We start from the raw sequence: 19,451 nt of genomic DNA, 5'->3' as shown, positions 1-19,451 counted from the left end.
AAAACATTAGATGCTCTCTCTCTCTCTCTCTCTCTCTCTCTCTCTCTCTCTCTCTCTCTCTCTCTCTCTCTCTCTCTCGTAGTTATGTGCCATTGCGAGGAGAGGTGTGGTACTCTGCCGTGCTGTGGCCATCCTGAGGTGACGTTAACGAGCATAAGTGATCATTTGTATGTGTCAGATAAGGTGTCTCTCTTGGGTACTATAGCAAGCTCGTGTGGGTATTAGGGATTACCAGGGTGAGAGAGAGAGAGCACCGATTCAATAACAAGGCAAGAAAGAAAATATACGGGATTATTCTTAAGTTACCGATCCAACTTCCCTAACTGCTTGGAATTCCTTTCTTTCCCTTTTGTCTTATCCCTTTCCCCTCACCCTCCCTTCTTCCCCCTTTCGTTATCTCCTCCCTCTCCTCTACCTGCTCCCTTTACCCCTTTTTTCCTACCCTTTCTTCCCCTCCCTTCGCCGTCAACTTCTCCCTCCTCCTATTTTTCCCTCTCTTCCGCTTTCAACTTATCTTCTTATCTTCCCTTACCTCCTCTCCCCTCCTGCCTTCCTCTCTTTTACACTCTCTCCTCCTATTTTGCCTCTTCTTCCCCCCTCCCTTCCTTTACATCATTTCCCCTCTCTCACCTCTTCTACTTCCCCGGTCCCTCGTTTATCCCCCATTCCTTCTTATTCATTCCTTACTTCTTCCATCCTCCTCCCCTCTTTTCCTCTTCTCCCTTCCCTTAAACAAATAAATAATCAATTCTCATTTCCCATAACCCACTTTCTTCCCCTCTCTCATCTTTTCTTCCTTCCCACATTCATCTTCTTTATCCCCTCTCACTCTCTCTCTCTCTCTCTCTCTCTTTTCCCTGCTTACACAATACTCCCCCGCCTTTTTATCTCCTACCTTTTATCTGTCTTTCCTTAATCTCCCTTCCCAACACCCCCCCACTTTATCTCCCCCTCCCTCTCTTCCTCTATATTTTCCTTCCTCTCAAAGGTGATAAATTTTCCTGGCCTTGGGGAACGTAAGATACACTTTATTTATTTATTATTTTTTGGTTGGGGAGAGAGAAGGAACAACCCGTCTTAAATGTAATCTCCCCTATCATTGTCACTTCCTCCCCTTACTATTATCACCCCGGGGGAGCTATCAACCTAGTGTCGATATCAAGTTTTGAAAGATAGTCGAGTCGTAGAACAGGTGTCAAGCTTAGTGGTGAGAGAGAGAAACAAGTAATGGTTGTGTGTTGTTGTTTTATTGTTTTGTTATTGTTTTGTTTGTTGTTGTTGTAGTTGCTGCATATTCTGATCTATCTTTCCTATTTTTCTCTTCCTTCTCCTCCTCCTCCTCCTTCTCTCCTTCTGTACCTAAAACTTTTAACCTTTCCCAGCACTTCTCCTTCTCCTCTTGCTACCGCACCTCCTCCTCCTCCTCCTCCTTGTCCTCTCCATCCTCCTTCTCTCTTCTCCCCTCCTCGTCTCTCTCCTCTTCTTCCTCCATCTCTCGTCTCGTCATAAATTCGGGAGTTATCAGAACAAGTTTTGCCATTGGCCAAAGTTAAAGTAGATGGTTTTCTCTCCCCAGTCTTTGTCGAAGCTAACGAGGCTTATATTTGACTAATAACGCATTCTGACTCCTGGATAAGCTTCCCCACCTCTCTCTCGTCTCCAAACTCCTGGTATAATAGCCTCAGTTTTGTTGGGTGTAATGTGTCTTGGAGGAGGTCGGTGGTTGGTGAGGGAGGAGGTAGGGGGAAGAGGATGGAGAGGGATTGTTCAAGAGATGAGTGAAAGGAGGGAGAGAGGGAGGAGGTGATTGTCAAAGGGATAGAGGGTGGGAAGGGAGGAGAGGAGAGGAGGTGATTGTCAAAGAGATAGAGATTGGGAAGGGAGTTGATAGCACAAAGAGGAAGGGGAATGGGATGGATTGGAGGAAGGGTTATTCTAAGATACTGTACGGGAGGAGAAACAGGGTGGGAGGGAATGGGAGGAGACAGGGTGGAAGGGGAGAGGATGGGAAGGAGGTGGAAGGGGAGAGGGAAGAATAGAAGTGTTCCAGATTTCTTCAATTTCTATTAGGTGTGTGTGTGTGTGTCTGTGTGTGTGTGTGTGTGTGTGTGTGTGTGTGTGTGTGTGTGTGTGTGTGATATACCTGTTTTCTCTCAACACAGGGATTCATGAGTGTAAGACATCTAATCATCTTCCCCCGTGCAGGCATCAGCAGGTAGACATTTCTCCTAGTCCTTTTCTTTCTGCTGTTCCTCCTCCCCCCAAAGATGTTCAGGGAAAATTGCGTCACGTTTTCATTACTTAAGAGTCAGCAGAAGTTGGGATGAAGAGAGGAAGATAGCTGTCAGTGTTACTGCCCAGGTGATGAAGAAATTATAAAGGGAGTTCAATTTATCTATATCATGTGTGTGTGTGTGTGTGTGTGTGTGTGTGTGTGTGTGTGTGTGTGTGTGTGTGTGTGTGTGTGTGTGTGGACCTTCAGGAAACACCCTCTATGAGTAGAATATATATATATTATTTTTCCCTACAAACAACGTCAAAGAATAACAAAAAAATATATAATATTGATATAACATAAAATGAAAGCGTGTGAAACTGTTGCCAATTTTACAACTCTCTCCTATAACCTAACAGGGAGCGACAGGCAGGGAGGAGGTAGAATGGGGGGCTTTGTATAATTTGTTTCATCTGAATTTAACATCAACACATTTCGTTCTCACAATGCGCTCGGACTGACACACATTTTGATATACATTTTGATATACATTTGTTTGTTTATGTTTTGGCCTTCGTGTGTATTTTAGTCTATATAAATTCGTTTCTCATCTTTGGGAGAATTGTATATGACTGCAGGTACAAATTTGGTTTTATTTAATATAATTTAATTTCATACAGGTGGTATTTTATGTTCGTTTCTCTATACGTGTTTAGCTATTGATATATTGATATTATTTAGACAGACAGAGAAACTCACACACACACACACACTATTTCATACACATTTCTCTGCATATAGATGTAACGTAATACAAGTTTAATTTAATACACACACATACATCTTTAATACAACTTGAATTCAATATCATACAAAACATTCTTCATGTAAATTTTAATACCTGACTATTAACTTCCAATAGAGAAATATGTATCACGTTACTAAGGTTCATACACACTAACAAAAAAAAATTAATTCTGCTTTGTCAACTGGCTCACTACAAAAAAAAATCTACAGATCATATTTTTTTGTATAGCAAGTAACATGGTGTTTATATCCACGTATTATATACTGTATTTCGCTCAGTTGCATTACGCCATAAAACCCCCCCAGAAATATTCCATTAAAATATATTTCTCGTATATCTAAGAATAGAATCAGAGACAACATGATTAACCTTTAATGTGTCAGATGTAAACAATAAGAAAAAAAAATTATTATATGAAATAAATCCAGTCAATAATTATTCTTGAACGTAAAAAAAAATAATAATAAATATAATTAATAATATAATAACCTTAATAAAGCTAATGAAAATAATGTATTGTTTCTCTATTTTGAAGGTTAATGAGTAGTGGGGTATATGTTATTTTATCGTAGGTATGATATGTAATAAATTGGTCTTTATTATCAAGAGTAAAACATATGGTGAATTTATTTCTAGTTTTAATAAGTGACAATTGAAGACTAAAAGCATTTCCATGTTTGATGATAATGACGTATTTTTCCCCTTCACCAATAATAATAATAATAATAATAATAATAATAATAATAATAATAATAATAATAATAATATTAATAATAATAATAATAATAATAATAATAATAATAATAATAATAATAATAATAATGATAATAATAATAATAATAATAATAATAATAATAATAATAATAATAATAATAATAACAATAATAAAAAAAATTAATAAATAAATAAATAATAATAATAATAATAATAACAATAATAACAAAAAAATCAAAACCACACACCTCACTACCTAACAAATCATTCGCTTGAAAAAAAACAAGAGAGAGACTTTTTAACCCACTATTAGTCCACGAACGCAAAATCCCTATAAAAAAAACTCAATCCAAAAATTACTTTATAAGAGCTCTGGTACTAAAACGCTCCACCCCCTCCACCCCACCCCGAAAATAAGTAATTATAAATCAAACGGACAGGTAATGCGACAGGTATTCATTAGTTACCTACGTTATCAGAACTGGTATGCGTGGCGTATATATATATATATAGATTTATATTATATATTCGGCACTGCTGTTTTATATACGAATTCGTAAAGCTTTTGCATTTGGGGCTGATATAGCGCTGAATTATTGGTCATTGATATTGGCAGTATGATCGCTAATGCGTCCCGGGCGCCGATATCACACAGATATCCATCCCGTTTGGTTTCATGAAATTTTCGTATCGTTCTCATTCTGTGGTTCTCACTTTCCCTTCCTTATTTGTGTGTGTGTCTCACTCTCTTTGGGATTTGTGGTTGTTTATTTATTTATGCATTTATTCTCTCTCTCTCTCTCTCTCTCATTATCCTCCTCTTCCTCCTCCTCTTTCTCATTCTCTGTGTGTCTCTTTGTCCCTGTCTGTCTTTCTCTTTCTCTGGGCGTTTATTGATCTGCCTCTGTGTCTGATTCTCTTTCCGTCTATTTATCCATCTATCTAACTCATTCCATCTATTTTTGGTCCATTTGCCTATCACACTTCATCTATCTTCTTACTCCCATTTATTTACATATCATCTCTCCGTTTTATATATAACTTAGTAAACACCCATCTAGTTTAGTTTCCCTTCAAAATAAACATCTAACTGAGTGTTTGTAAATATTCTCGTTCACAATCATCATTTAACCCAGCTGTGGAAACTTCAACGCAAAAATACCTCGTTAAGCATTCGTTCCACCCCCCCACCTAAAAAAGATCGATGTAAAAATTGATTTCTTTTAAAAACAATTATTATTTCCCCCCCCCTTTTTTTTTAAAGTTCACCACAAAATCGTGAGTTAGGTTAGGTTAGGTTAGGTTAGGTTAGGTTAGGTTAGGTTAGGTTAGGTTAGGAGGTTAGGTTAGGTTAGTTTGCATTACATCCCGGGTTCGAGTTCGGGAATTAGTCAGACCCGAAATTATTCTCTGTAATGAACCTAAAACTCATGAACACAATTTCCCTCTCCCTCCATCATCCTCTCTCTCTCACATCCCTCTTCTCCCTTTATGCAATCATCTCTCCCCTCCCTCTCCCATCAACCAATCACCATCCTTCCCTCCCCACATCAACTAATCACTCTTTCCCATCAATCAATTCTCCTCTTCCTTCTATCAACCACATCACTAACCCTTCCTCCCATCAATTAATCACTCTCCTTCCCTCCCCATATCAACCATCATTTCTACCCTCTCTCCCATCAACCAATCACCCTCCTTCCCTCCCCACATCAACCAATCACCATCCCTCCCTTAACAAGATCAATATTATGACGCCCAATATAAATTCATGAGAATGTTGGCCCTATTAATGTGCACCATGCAATCTTTGGCACAATTTTCTGAGCCATTGTTGTAATTCGCGGGAGAAAATCCGAGCGTTGAGATGGAATGATGGGATAATAAGAGTGAGGAGAGGGAGAGAGAGGGAGAAAGGAGAGGAGGAGGAGAAGATGGAGGAAGAAGGAGAGGAAGGCGATAGGAGGAGAGGAGAGGAGAGGAGGAGAGGATGGAGGAAGGAGGAGAGGAAGGAGAAAGGAGGAGAGGAGAGGAGAGGAGGAGAGGATGCAGGAAGGAAGAGGAGAAGAGGTGGGAGAGGTGGGGAAGGAGAGGAGTGGAAGGAGGAAGGATGAGAGGGGTGGAGGAGACAAAGGAGGACAGGAGAGGAAGACGGGAAGAGAGGAGAGGGGGTGGAGAGGAGAGGAGAGGGGGTGGAGGAAGGAGGAGGAGAGAGAGAAAACAGCGGAAGGGTGAAGGAGATGTGAAGAAGTGTGAAGGATAAGTGTGGAGTAGAGAGAGAAGGAGAAAATGAATAGAGAAGAGGAGAGAAAGAGAAGACGAAGAGGAGAACAGAATAACTTTACAAAGCTCTAAGATTTTTGAAGCTCTCATCAACAATCAAAATTTTCTGACCATTCTTAAATACGAAACATCATTTAAATTATGTCATTCATGTAGTAGGAACAGAACACTAGAACAATGGAGAAAGTCATACATCCCCAAATTCTTTATACGTCTTTTCTTTTAATGCAAAGTCTATTAGCATCTATCTGCCACTGTTAGTTTCTGCACAAAGAAGCTCCTGAAGAAGATATAATTAAAACTTTCCGCCTGCATGGTGCTCCTTTGCTCCATCCGGGCCCTCAAAGGTTCACACGTCAAAATTTTTCCCTTACCTAGAAATGTGAGAACTGGGTTAACGAAGCCACGACACAGTATAAATCCAGCAGGCTGTTAGCGGCCAGAATTGCTTCATAATCAAAATGGGAACACTGCCGTAAGTAATTAAGTTCTCATATTCCACGTTGGGAGGAAATAGTTATAAGCGAAAGTTGGAGAATTCGGTGTGTGGGAGCTCCGTCAGGCCAGCAGTCCTCGCCCTGCCCTGTCCTGCTCTCAAGGGCGTCGTACAAGGCTTAAGTGGCCCGAATTAAGCAGGTTATTAAAACTTTGTTAATTGTGGTTATTTCTCCGTAAGACATGGCACTTCCCCCGCAACGCCAAACGGGAATGTTACCTCCCAGCAAAGCGACTTTAGCCCAGAACTTCGGTGCAAGTCAAAAAAGAAAATGCACAAACGGGTTTTCGTGGAACCAGGCCCTGAGATCAACTCCTTGCAGTTTTTCCTAAGTTTTATTCATAATATGCAAACGTTCCCGAGGGCTAAGTTGCTTAACTATTAATCCCACCAAAACGGCACACACACACTCACATACACACACACACACACACACACACACACACACACACACACACACACACACACACACACACACACACACACACACACACACACACACACACACACACACACACACACACACACACACTCACATACACACACACACACACACACACACACACACACACACACACACACACACACACACACACAAAATGATTTTAGCTGAAAATATCCACATATAAGTTAGCTACTTTAGATATGCCCTTTTTTATATCATATTTACTAGCATTATGTCAACTTTCAACTAGATTAGACCACTTGACTCTTAACTACGTAGATAGAACAGACATTACAAACCAACAAAAACAACAACTGCACTTTTGTTTTTGTTTCCATGACCACTAATACATACTAAACACATACTCATTGACTTCCTAAACATAGAACGAGAATACATACTAAAACAGCAGTCAACCAATGAAATCACATCTTTGATATTAAAACTCTTTTCTATTGGATGTCTAATCTCGTGTTTAAGACAGTAATGACACACCTAAAAAACAACAGTTACATCTCTTGCACACGACAACTTTATCTATTCATAACAAGGTCAACATTTGCGCTTAATTTACATGTTAATTGTTAATTTATTCGACCGAACTTCCACACTAATTGGCTGCAGGTACCCACGTTGGAATTAACAGCTGATCCATCGACACAATGTTGTTATTGAATATTTTATTGGCTGAGAGAGAGAGAGAGAGAGAGAGAGAGAGAGAGAGAGAGAGAGAGAGACAGGGGATACAGAAAGGAGAACACACCAGCAGTTCACTCTTGACCAAGCCCCACTTCCACCAAACGCTCCAGGTGAACTTTGACCTTAACTCAAAGCCAGTTGTGTATGCCGCTACAGCCAACAGGTAAATGTTTGCTAGTTACTGCTTCCACAACGTTATGATAAATGGTTAACGTGGAATATATTAACCTCAGATTATACGAGAGGTTGTACATTGGATTATGGTTATGTCAGCTTGTTGTTGTTGTTAGTGGGTGTTTTTGTTGTTTTTGTTGATGTTTTTGTTGTTAGTGTTGTTGTTGTTGTTGCTACTACTACTACTACTAATACTACTACTACTAATAATAATAATATTAATAATAATAATAATAATAATAATAATAATAATAATAATAATAATAATAATAATAATAATAATAATAATAATAATAATAATAATAATAATAATAATAATAATAATAATAATAATAATAATAATAATAATAATAATAATAATAATAACAATAACAATAATAACAATAATAATAATAATAATAATAATAATAATAATAATAATAATAATAATAATAATAATAATAATAATATAATAATAATAATAATAATAATAATAATAATAATAATAATAATAATAATAATAATAATAATAATAATAATAATAATAATAATAATAATAATAATAATAATAATAATAATAATAATAATCCAACCTTCAGCAAATACCACCAACGTCTCTGACCCTTGATGGAGACGACGGAGATGTTTATTATTACTTAAGTCGGTCACTAACACCCCCCCCCTCCCTCCATCATTCTCCATCTCTATCAACTGATGTCAAGAGAGATGGTGGAGAGTAGAGCACAAGTGACAGTCTCTCTCTCTCTCTACTTTAAGCTAGCCTCGCTATAACAACACGTGTAATATTAGCGAAACCCAAGAAATACCTCACGTCAATCTTTTAGGGGAAACGTATGTGTGTGTGTGTAGCTTCTGCAGGAAAAGTCAATTACCTGCATAAGAAAAACTAATAGAGAGAACGCAAGTGTATATATATAATAATAATAAAAAAATAGTTAGTCGACCATATTTGTCAAGGGGGGTGATGGGGCCGGTGAGTATTAGATGTGTGTGAGGAAAAAAAGTGGAAGGTGATCCATCAGGTAGAGTGAGTGGTGAGAGAGGGAGGTGACAGCTGGGATAGGGGTCACTTGTTATGTTGGTTATTGATTATTATTTTTTTTTGGGGGGTGGAAGGTTGTGATGTTTAATGCGAATATATGTTTATCTATTTACAAAAGTCTCTCTCTCTCTCTCTCTCTCTCTCTCTCTCTCTCCACTAAGCGAGACCTAACTCAATCCAGCACAATTTCAAGAGGAAGTTGGCCCAGTTTTTTTTTTATACCCCGCCTATGTATCACATGAAGCTGTCGACCAGTCACAAGAGGGGAAAAAACCCAAAATTGCTGACCTAGGCAGAGTGGGTTGGTCCTAACGCCAAGCTATGAGTCCAGGGGTCGGAGTCACAGAGATACGGTGTGTTAATGTAGTCCCATAACTGAGTGTTTAGATAGAGGATGGGCAGCTAATTCACTGTGAGTAGTATAAATAAGTAATAATTTTGGTTCATTTTGTGTCTAAGGTTAAAACCAGTTACTTGGATGCGTAAAACCAGTCACTTGGATGCGTTCTTAAGCTTCCAGTTATGTGAAGAATATTTGACGTACGAACCTTTGGGAATCTAGGTCCAGGGAGAGGCAGTTACTGAGGTCGTATATATATGTATGTGTGTGATCGAGGGCCTTGTAGCACAGAGGTTTTACACATCTAGTGGCCAACTGTCTCGGTCTCCACATCAGAAGGGGCAAGTGTTGTCTCTTTCTCATATGACTAAGGTTTGCTTCCCCTCTCTCTATCCATCTATCCATCCATCCATTCATCCATATATATATAGCAGGAACCAGGAAGCAATAGTCAGACGCAGCAGACAGGCCTCCGGGGCACTGGTGGTCTGGTTGCCGGCTAACAAGGATCATCACCACAAAGGAACAACTTGGTGCAAGAGGCTGACTTGTAGTTCCTGACAGCGTGTGTTGGGGTAACTTTCACTAGGGAGGAAATTCTGGGAAGTTTATCAAGGTAGCGAGTAATTAAAACTTTGCACAGGTGAGAGGATGTCGTGACTCTTGGAGGTTACGGTACTGTTTTTGTTTTGCAATATAATATATTTTTTGTTTCAAGCTGCAAATTGTTTTGTACATTTGCATAGTTACATATTCATAATATTTCTTTCTCTAACATCATCATATTTACATATATCTTATGATATTCCCTTATTAAAGCATCTCATTATTATTTTGCTTTTATTTCAACGGTAATTTCATTTTTCTTTGAATGGGTGTAAATGTTTATATCTATAACTGTACCACTGTAAACTACAACCATCTATCACTGCACCACTGTAAACTACAACCATCTATCACTGTACCACTGTAAACTACAACCATCTATCACTGTACCACTGTAAAGTACACCCGTCTATCACTGCACCACTGTAAACTACAACCATCTATCGCTGTACCACTGTAAACAACAACCATCTATCACTATACCACTGTAAAGTACAACCATCTATCACTGTACCACTGTAAAGTACACCCGTCTATCACTACACCATTGTAAACATTTAAACACACAAGAAACACAAGGGTCCTCTGTCAATAAATCACACGACGATAAACCACATCTTAAACCTTCATTTGTATTAATATTTGTAAATTTAAACATACGCAGTCACATGTGTGCAGATATACCGAGTCAGGTGTAACCATTTCATATTAAGATTCCTACAATTATACCAGGACTTCAGATTTCATATTACGAAATTGAATAAATTAACGTTTCTCTGCCAAACCAAGATGACTGAAATGTATACAAACGGATCTAGATAGTTATTAAAAGTTCATAAGGTTAAATACATCGCCAGAATATACTGAATTAGGGATATTACATTCAAACAATTTATTTCCATTGATTAAAATATGAACTAATTGGTCAGGTAACTCCAGGTGACTTAAGTATACTATATATACCTATATATCTCGAAGCTACAGGTATTTTTTTGTATTTAAATTATCATAACAGATAAAGTACATATAATTAAGGCCTCCTCCCTCAGATTTATCATCTTCATAAAAAAAATAATTAACAAACTATCTGATAATTTATAAAAAAAACACAAAGTTGATGTTATCTTTAATCAGACTCTCATCATAAACAAACTACAAAAAACCCACAAATAATTAAAGACGTTATGATAAATTTCTTCTTTCTATAAGGACAAAATCAATATTCATCTGACTGTAGATATGCTTCAATAAAATAATATAATCTTTATAAATTGCAAATACCTAAATATATCAGAATATAGCAAATATAGAACACGGGTTTAGAGTTCTCCCATCAATAGAACACGGGTTAGAGTTCTCCCATCGATAGAACACGGGGTTAGAGTTCTCCCATCAATAGAACACGGGGTTAGAGTTCTCCCATCGATAGAACACGGGGTTAGAGTTCTCCCATCGATAGAACACGGGATTAGAGTTCTCCCATCGGTAGAACACGGGGTTAGAGTTCTCCCATTAGAACATTAGAGTCCCATCTCCCATCAATAGAACACGGGTTAGAGTTCTCCCATCGATAGAACACGGGGTTAGAGTTCTCCCATCGATAGAACACGGGGTTAGAGTTCTCCCATCGATAGAACACGGGGTTAGAGTTCTCCCATCGATAGAACACGGGATTAGAGTTCTCCCATCGGTAAAACACGGACCGATGTTGAATCCATTAAACATCTGGTGAATTTGCTCGCCAGGTCAGCCAGCCAAGTAATTGGATACATCGTCGTTCATACATAAATCATCTGATAATTTAATATTCACTGTTGAAGGTCGCGTTCGGGGATTTCTGTCAGTGCTGACGGCGTATATAGCGTTACCCACACCAGTAACGACAACAACAATAACAAGAACAGCGTCACGAACAACAACAGTAAGGACAACAATAACAAAAGTAACAACAAGAACAACAAAACACCAATTAAAAAAAAGAGCGGCACGAACAACAACAACAATTGCAATAACAACAACGACGACGAGAACAACATCAATAACAACAGCAGCACGAACAACAACACTAACAACAACAACAACGGGTCGAACAATAACAACAACACTAAGGTCAACAACATTAATACAACAGTTATACAGACGACAAAAGCAGCCGGGACAGCTTCATCTACAACTACAACAACAACAGCAAGAACTACAACAATGATAAGGCCTCAGCAATGAAAATATCGTCAGCGATAACACCAACACGAACAATAGCAGCCGCAGCAAGTACAGTAGACAGGAAGGGCAAAAATAACAATAACAATTACAGTACCGATAGCAGAAGTACCAACTATAGTAGGAGAAAAATCCGACAGCAATAACACCACCCGACAATAAACTACATCCGACAGCAATAATACGACGACAATAACACCCGACAACAACAATAACAACCACAATAACAGTATCAACAGCTGCAACTCGCGACAGCAACAGCAATAACAACATTCTACACCAAGGTCATCAACAATGACACACCAACACCACCGTCTTAGCCCTCCCTCCCTCCCTATCTTTCTCCCTCACACACACAATATCAGACGCGCGGACTGTGTGAAGTTGGTAACATTTTTCACCACCGCCAGCCACAATAAGGGAATAATATACATACGTATGAGAAATCTCTCCCACCTTTGCGTCAGAGACATTTCGGACACCATTTCCACGCTCGAGCAAGAAGAGAAATACATATCTCTCCTCCCTCCCTCCCTCTTCCCCCCTTCCCTTCCCCTCCCCCTCTCCCCAAGCCATAACATATGGCCTCTGACATCTACCTCTCATGTAGGAAATCTAAACCCACGGATACTCTGGCTTGGGAAGGATGTTCTAGCCTCTACGACTCAAGGATAGAAGGTCGAGAGTCCCAAGTCTAATGGCTGAGGCTAGAGTTGCCAAGTCTGCATCTCATTTGGAAACAATGAGGCATCGTATCCATTTTCCCCTGAGGAGTGCCGCCGCGCCTCTTGGATAAAACACACAAACTTGGGAGCCCCCCGCCCCCCCTTTTTTTCTTTCTCTCGTCTTGTCGTCTTGTTATGCTCGATCTGTTGCTGCTGCCCATCCCTCACCCTAGATTGAATAAGGTGAGTTAGGTTATTAAATGAGTCTGTTAATTTGCAACTAATATATTATTTATTTCGTGTTATTGTTTTATCAACTTGATCTTCCTTACTTACCAAACTCATTAGAAACTATGAAAAAAATATACACGGATATTATCGTTTTGTGACAATTATCTCCAAAACACAGGATTTGTATATGAGAGATTTATTAATTACATTCTCAGAGGCAGGAGAGGTAGGTAGGGGGTCAGGTAATATGAGCAGGTTCAAAGAGAAAGCCAGACAGGTGTAATAGTTCTCTATATACATACAAACAATTTTAACCTGTAATTATATCAAAGTTTGTTTTTATATAAGTTTTCTTAATGTGTTTTTTTTTTCAATATCTGTTATTTACTTGAATTAAATGTAAAGTAGTTTGTTTTTAAGTAATGTAAACTATGTTATTTGTGAAGAGGTGTGGCTATAGTGTGTACCTACATGTAACACACACACACACACACACACACACACACACCTTCTTCATCACTTCAACTCGCTTCCAACTTTCCCTCCTGGCGTATCCGTCTAACACCCATGAGTCTTTTAATCAAGAATTCATCAGTCGCAATTACTACAACTCCTACAAATACACAAGTTTTTTTTTTTTACTTTTATTTTTTGAAAAGAGCGAGAGACTTCCAGCGCCGAGATTATATATTAGGAAGCTGATTGGTTCGTTTCCATCTATACCTCGCAGTAAAGGAGAGTAGGAGTGAGAGGTGTCTTTCCTACTCCTCCTCTTCATCTTTCTTCTTTCTCTTCCTCATCCTTCTTTCAAATACCCCCCTTCCTCTTTACGTATTCACCCCTTCCCTCCTCCTCCTCCTCCTCCCCGTCACAAGTACCCCCGCTCTCCCCCAACGTAACTCTCACCCCCCATCCCCCCTCTCCCTCAAGCACTCACTCGTCTCTCGTCAGTGCCATCCTCTCGCCCCTTCCTACTCCCCTTAATCAGTAATCAACGAGGCAGATGAGGAGAAGATGGGATGGGTAGAGTTTTATTTTCCCACCGAGTGGCAAGGGCTTCCCAGCTTGTAGGTACACACACACATGAACACGTCAGGTCTCGCTTACAAATTCATTTCTGTAAATTTTAGTGCACCAGTTGTTTTTTTTTACGTATATATAACAGATGTTTGTGTTATGTGACAGGTATTTGTGTTATGTGATAGGTGTTTGTGTTATATGAGGGGTGTTTGTGTTATGCAATAGGTGTTTCTGTTATGTGACAGGTATTTGTGTTATGTAACAGGTGTTTGTGTTATGTGATACCTGGTAATTTATGTATCATGTGAAATTTAAGAGTTCTCTGTATTTTTATGGTAATTGTATTTATTAAGTGATATATAATAGTTCCCTGTGTTATTTTATCCATGATATAAAACCTATTATTATATGATGCAAAAGTTGGTATTTTATAGATTAAACTAATAAACTAAAACTATTATATTACCATGTGAAGGTTGGGATGGTGTCGGAGTGGTTCTCTGGCTGTACTGACTGACAGACCACAAGTCGCGGGGTTCGAAGTTTCATGAGTTTATAAGTAACTGATATCCGGTATTAGCATATGGAGTCCTGAGTCAACACGTAAATTCTATGGTATACAAGAAGGTCCTCTCTAGAGTGTGAGTAAGGGCACACCATGTATACACCCTCAAGTATACACCCACATGTACTGTATACAACTTCATGCATACCCCTATCATGTATACACCCTCATGTAAACACCAAACTCCCTCATGTATACCTCAGTGTCTGTAACGAGGTAATAATAATAATAATAATAATAATAAATATATACAATTCCCTTCACTTGTGCGTTTACAGGAGCTCGTCAGGTTTTATGCAGTGTGGCAGCCCTGTGTTTGTTTACATTTGACAGAAGGAAAACTCACAATAGTAAACACACTATGGAATCAAATTAAAACAATATTAAAACAAATATCTCAAAAATAATGATTTGTGGAATGTTTATATGACTAGCCCCTGTAAACGCACTAGTGAAGGGGGACTATACATAATACGAACCTGGTTTCATGTGTACCCTACGGAAGCATATATGTTAAGTATTATGTAGCTGGTGGTTATGTATATGTGGCCAGTAAAGTATTCTACAGAAGACTTAACAACATATGAGTAAGTTTAGGTTATGTGTTGAATTTGCGGAGGAAACTGTACCCACAAGAGAGCTTAAAATTATATTCATGGGCATGAATTAAACGCGAGGACTAATCTACATATATTACCTTGATCGACGGATACATATATAAGTATTACAATATAGAAATAGCTAGATCATATAGTCATTTTAATTTGGTATATATACTATCCTCATCTTTATTTAATGTAGGCATTTATACCATCTGGAGTTACTGGCGCAGGGGACGTGTAAAAGTAGTGAAGTTTACGCTGCATACACGGTGGCTGCGGCCTCGTTCTCTGTGTACTGCCCCTCCCCCCTCAGAGCGGTGGTGATCTGTTTGAGTCGCTACCAGGCATTCATTTTACAGGTTTATCGTTAATATACCCTCCCTGATCATTAACATCATCATTATAATCATTCATGCACCCTCATCATCATTATTCGTGGGAGGACATTGTTTACATTACTACCGCTGGTACAGTGTCATCACCATGAAGTTTCATTACTATATGGGCAATATTTTCTCTAGATTATGACTGTGGACGTTATCACTATATAAATACTCGTGCTACCTAGTGATGTAGACAGTCTAACTATGAGATAAAATAAATATTCTAAAGTAAAAAAAGACAATTTATATTTACGTACAGCTAACGTTTCTGAATATGACTTGTTCTAACGTCAGGAGCTAATAATGAAACATAATTAAGAGTCTAGTTACTCACTTCGTATTATATAACAATTATTTACAAAATCCCATAAACTCGAGAAAAAAAATTAATGCCTTAACTTCCTAAATAAAAAATTATTTAATATTCTCTAGTTATAATTTACTTTCATAATATCGAGTTAAAAGGCAGACAAAAGTGTATTCCTTGGAGACAGACAGACAAGGTATGTATGTAGGCCTCAATTTTACCATTAACCAGGTGTTCTAGATAGTGACAGATACCCTGCATAATAAACACCTGTCTCTCACCTGTTCTACCTGTCACGATAAGGGAACACGAATCTTATCTAATATTCTGCTACATGGACACTGTTCCTTAATGTTGAAAGAGAGTCTCTTACTGTTTTCTTATCAAGTATTGGAACGCCTTAGAAGTTTGGTTTGTTGTTGTTGTTGTTGCTGTTGTTTTGGAAGTCTTGTAATATAGGAAGAATTAATGAGGATTTGGTATGTATATATATATATATATATATATATATATATATATATATATATATATATATATATATATATATATATATATATATATATATATATATATATTTAACACCATATTTGCTATGACCTTAACCTGGGATAATGAACAATCTGCCCAAAGTTCACAAGGTTAATTGACTCTCTTCACCTGTCCTCCTCCCTCCTCTCTCTCTCTCTCTCTCTCTCTCTCCCCTCCTCTCACCTCCTCTCACCGCAATATATTTCTTTCACTTCCTTATAAAAACCCTTCCACTCTATTAAGATATTTCTGAATTTTCTGAACAAAAGATTCGTGCAAGTGAGTCATCATTTTATTCAATCATTTTTCCGAACGTTTAATTATATTATCGAACCATTTATCCGGAAGTCTGATCATATTATAAAATCGTTTTTCCGGACATCTAATCATTTTATCGAATCATTTGTTCCGGACATCTAATCATATTATCGAATCATTTGTTCCGGGTTGTTTAATCATATATTCATTTTGCGGCTGGTACTATTCCCCCACCACGAGCTATTCTATAGGTTATCGTTTAGCCAAAAGACGAGCGCCTTGACTGAATCTCCTATGATATAACAAAAGGGGGGGGGGGGGGGGGGCGACGGGCTGCTTCTGGTGGATAATCGCTATTTAAAGCCTTTAGTTAGATCCTGGAGTCTGTGGGAGTAATTGCTGGTGTTTATTAAGACCATGTTCTCATCTCTCATATAGTATAGTATAGTATAGTATAGTATAGTATAGTATAGTATAGTATAGTATAGTATAGTTTAAACCCTCTGAGTTAAACCACCAAAATGCTTAATATGTCTTGTGGAATTGTCTTAGTTGCTTGAGATAAATCATGGTCATATGTTCAACACACACACACACACACACACACACACACACACACACACACACACACACACACAGGCTACCAAACAGACACTTATTTCACGCTTTATGTTGGCTGTATATCCCCGACCACCATTATGTCCATCAATGCATTTTCTTTTCTCTCTCTTCTTTTATTTACACTTCCATTGATCGTCGTCACCTTATGCCTCTCCTTCACAATTCGCTTCTTCTATACGTTAATTTTATAGGTGTGTAAAATTGCAGCCTTGGAATTCTGTACTCCTCTTCCCCCTATTCCTCTTTCCTCCTCTTCCTCCTCCTCCTCCTCTTCCTCTTTCCTCCTACGCCTCTAAGCCTCGCTATATTCTGGTCTGGAAAAGGAATATTACCTTAAACTTCACTCACACCTCCTACCCTCTTATCCTTCTCCTCCTTCCCCCTTTTCCCATACTCCTCCTCCTTTTCCTTCTCTCCTTCTTCCTCTCCTCTTCACCTTTCCTTTCTCTCTTCTTTCCCCTTCTCCTCTATCCTCCTTCTCCTCTTCCTATTCTCATCTTTCCCCCCTCTGTTCCTCTCCTCCTCCCTATCAGCCTCCTTTTCCTCTCATTCTTACATTTCCTTCCTCTCACCTTCCCTCTCCTCTTCTTCTTCCTCCTCCTCCACCTCCTCTCATTCTTAAATTTCCCCCCCTCTCTCCCTCCCTCTCCTCACCTTCCTCCTTCTCCTCCTCCCTATCCCCCTCTTTTCCTCTCTCCTCCTCTTCTCTCGTCTACGACCTCTCGACCTACTGTATTCTCCACTGTGACCATAACAAAGAATCCCAAGCTTCCTTCTTCCTTCCTCCTCCTCCTCCTTCTCCTTCTCGGCTCTTCCTCCTCCTCCTCCTCCTTCTTCTCCTGTTTCTCCCCCTCCTTCTCCTCTTCCTCCTAATCCCCTTCCTCTTCTTTCTTCTCTTCCTCTTCCTTCTCCTCTTCTCTCATTTACAATTTTTGACCTTAGTACCACCATAATAACATCCTATGGTCTCTTATCCTACCTCTCCCACTCTTCTCTCTCCCTCTCCTCTCCCACTCTTCTCTCTCCCTTTCCTCTCCCACTCTTCTCTCTCCCTCTCCTCTCCCACTCTTCTCTCTCCCTCTCCTCCCCACACTCAGCCCCCAGTGCCACCATAATAACACTACCCAACTTCTCTCACATATCATTCAAGGCTTCATATCTCTCTTCTCCTGGTAACTGATGTTGACCCATTCCCATAATTCCTTTTTATTGCACACCCATTTCATTTACGTGCAAATTTTCTTTATTGACTTTCATATTATTTCTCTTTATCTCTCTACCTGGAAAATATAATTACTAAATCAATTCTGGAAAAATATAACTTTTATATTTGGTTCTGGGTTATAGTATAATTATATTTTGGGTCTAGAAAATATAACTATTATCTTTAGTTATAGGAAGTATAATTATTTATAGACCTAAAAATATAACAATTATATTTGAATTTAGATACATAAATAATATATCTAATCTTGAGAAAAAAAAAAAATTAATTAATCCCAGAAAAGAGATTTGATTCTATAAAAAAAAAATGTTCATATATAAAAAAGATTCGCATCCTATCACTCCAATCTTAGGTTCGAATCCACATGTAAAACAATCACAGACAAAAAAAGATTCAAATGCTCTCGAATCTTAGGGTCGGATCCCATTCCTTTGGCGCGACATGACGGCTGTGCGTGTCGGCGCGGTTGTCATATTTCTCCAGCATACAGGATGATTCCCCCGGTTCGAATCCCTTATATCGAGCAGCGAGCGAACCAGATGTCTTATTAGGAACCATTTGTCTTCCTCTGAGACCTGTACCGATTCTGGTATTTGATAGAAAAAATGGATAAAAGGTGAAAGAGAGAAGGAGAGAGGATGAGGGGAAATAGATATGAGATGAGGGAGAGAAACAGAGAGAAAGAGGAAGATAGGGGATGTGAGATGAGAGAGAGACAGAGGAGAGACACAGGAGGGGGGAAGAAGGAGAGAAGGAGAGAGACATGGAGAATAAGAAAGAAAGAAGGGGAGATAGTAAGTATGGAATGAGGGAGAGAGACAGGGAGAAAGAGGGAGAAAAGAAGATAGGGGGGAAGAGATGGAGGAGAAAGGAGATATGAAGTGAGGTAGAGAGACAGGGAAAGCGTGGCAGAAGAGTGGAAGGAGAGGGAGAAAGTTCAGGAAATAAATGGAAATAGGTAAAGAAGGGAGAAAGGAAGAAAGAGGAATATACAGAAAGGGAGG

This window comes from Homarus americanus, unplaced genomic scaffold (genome assembly GCF_018991925.1).
Source record: "Homarus americanus isolate GMGI-L3 unplaced genomic scaffold, GMGI_Hamer_2.0 scaffold367, whole genome shotgun sequence".
NCBI lineage: Eukaryota > Metazoa > Arthropoda > Malacostraca > Decapoda > Nephropidae > Homarus > Homarus americanus.
The sequence above is the reverse complement of the archived record's forward strand: the minus strand, read 5'-3'. Positions refer to the sequence as shown.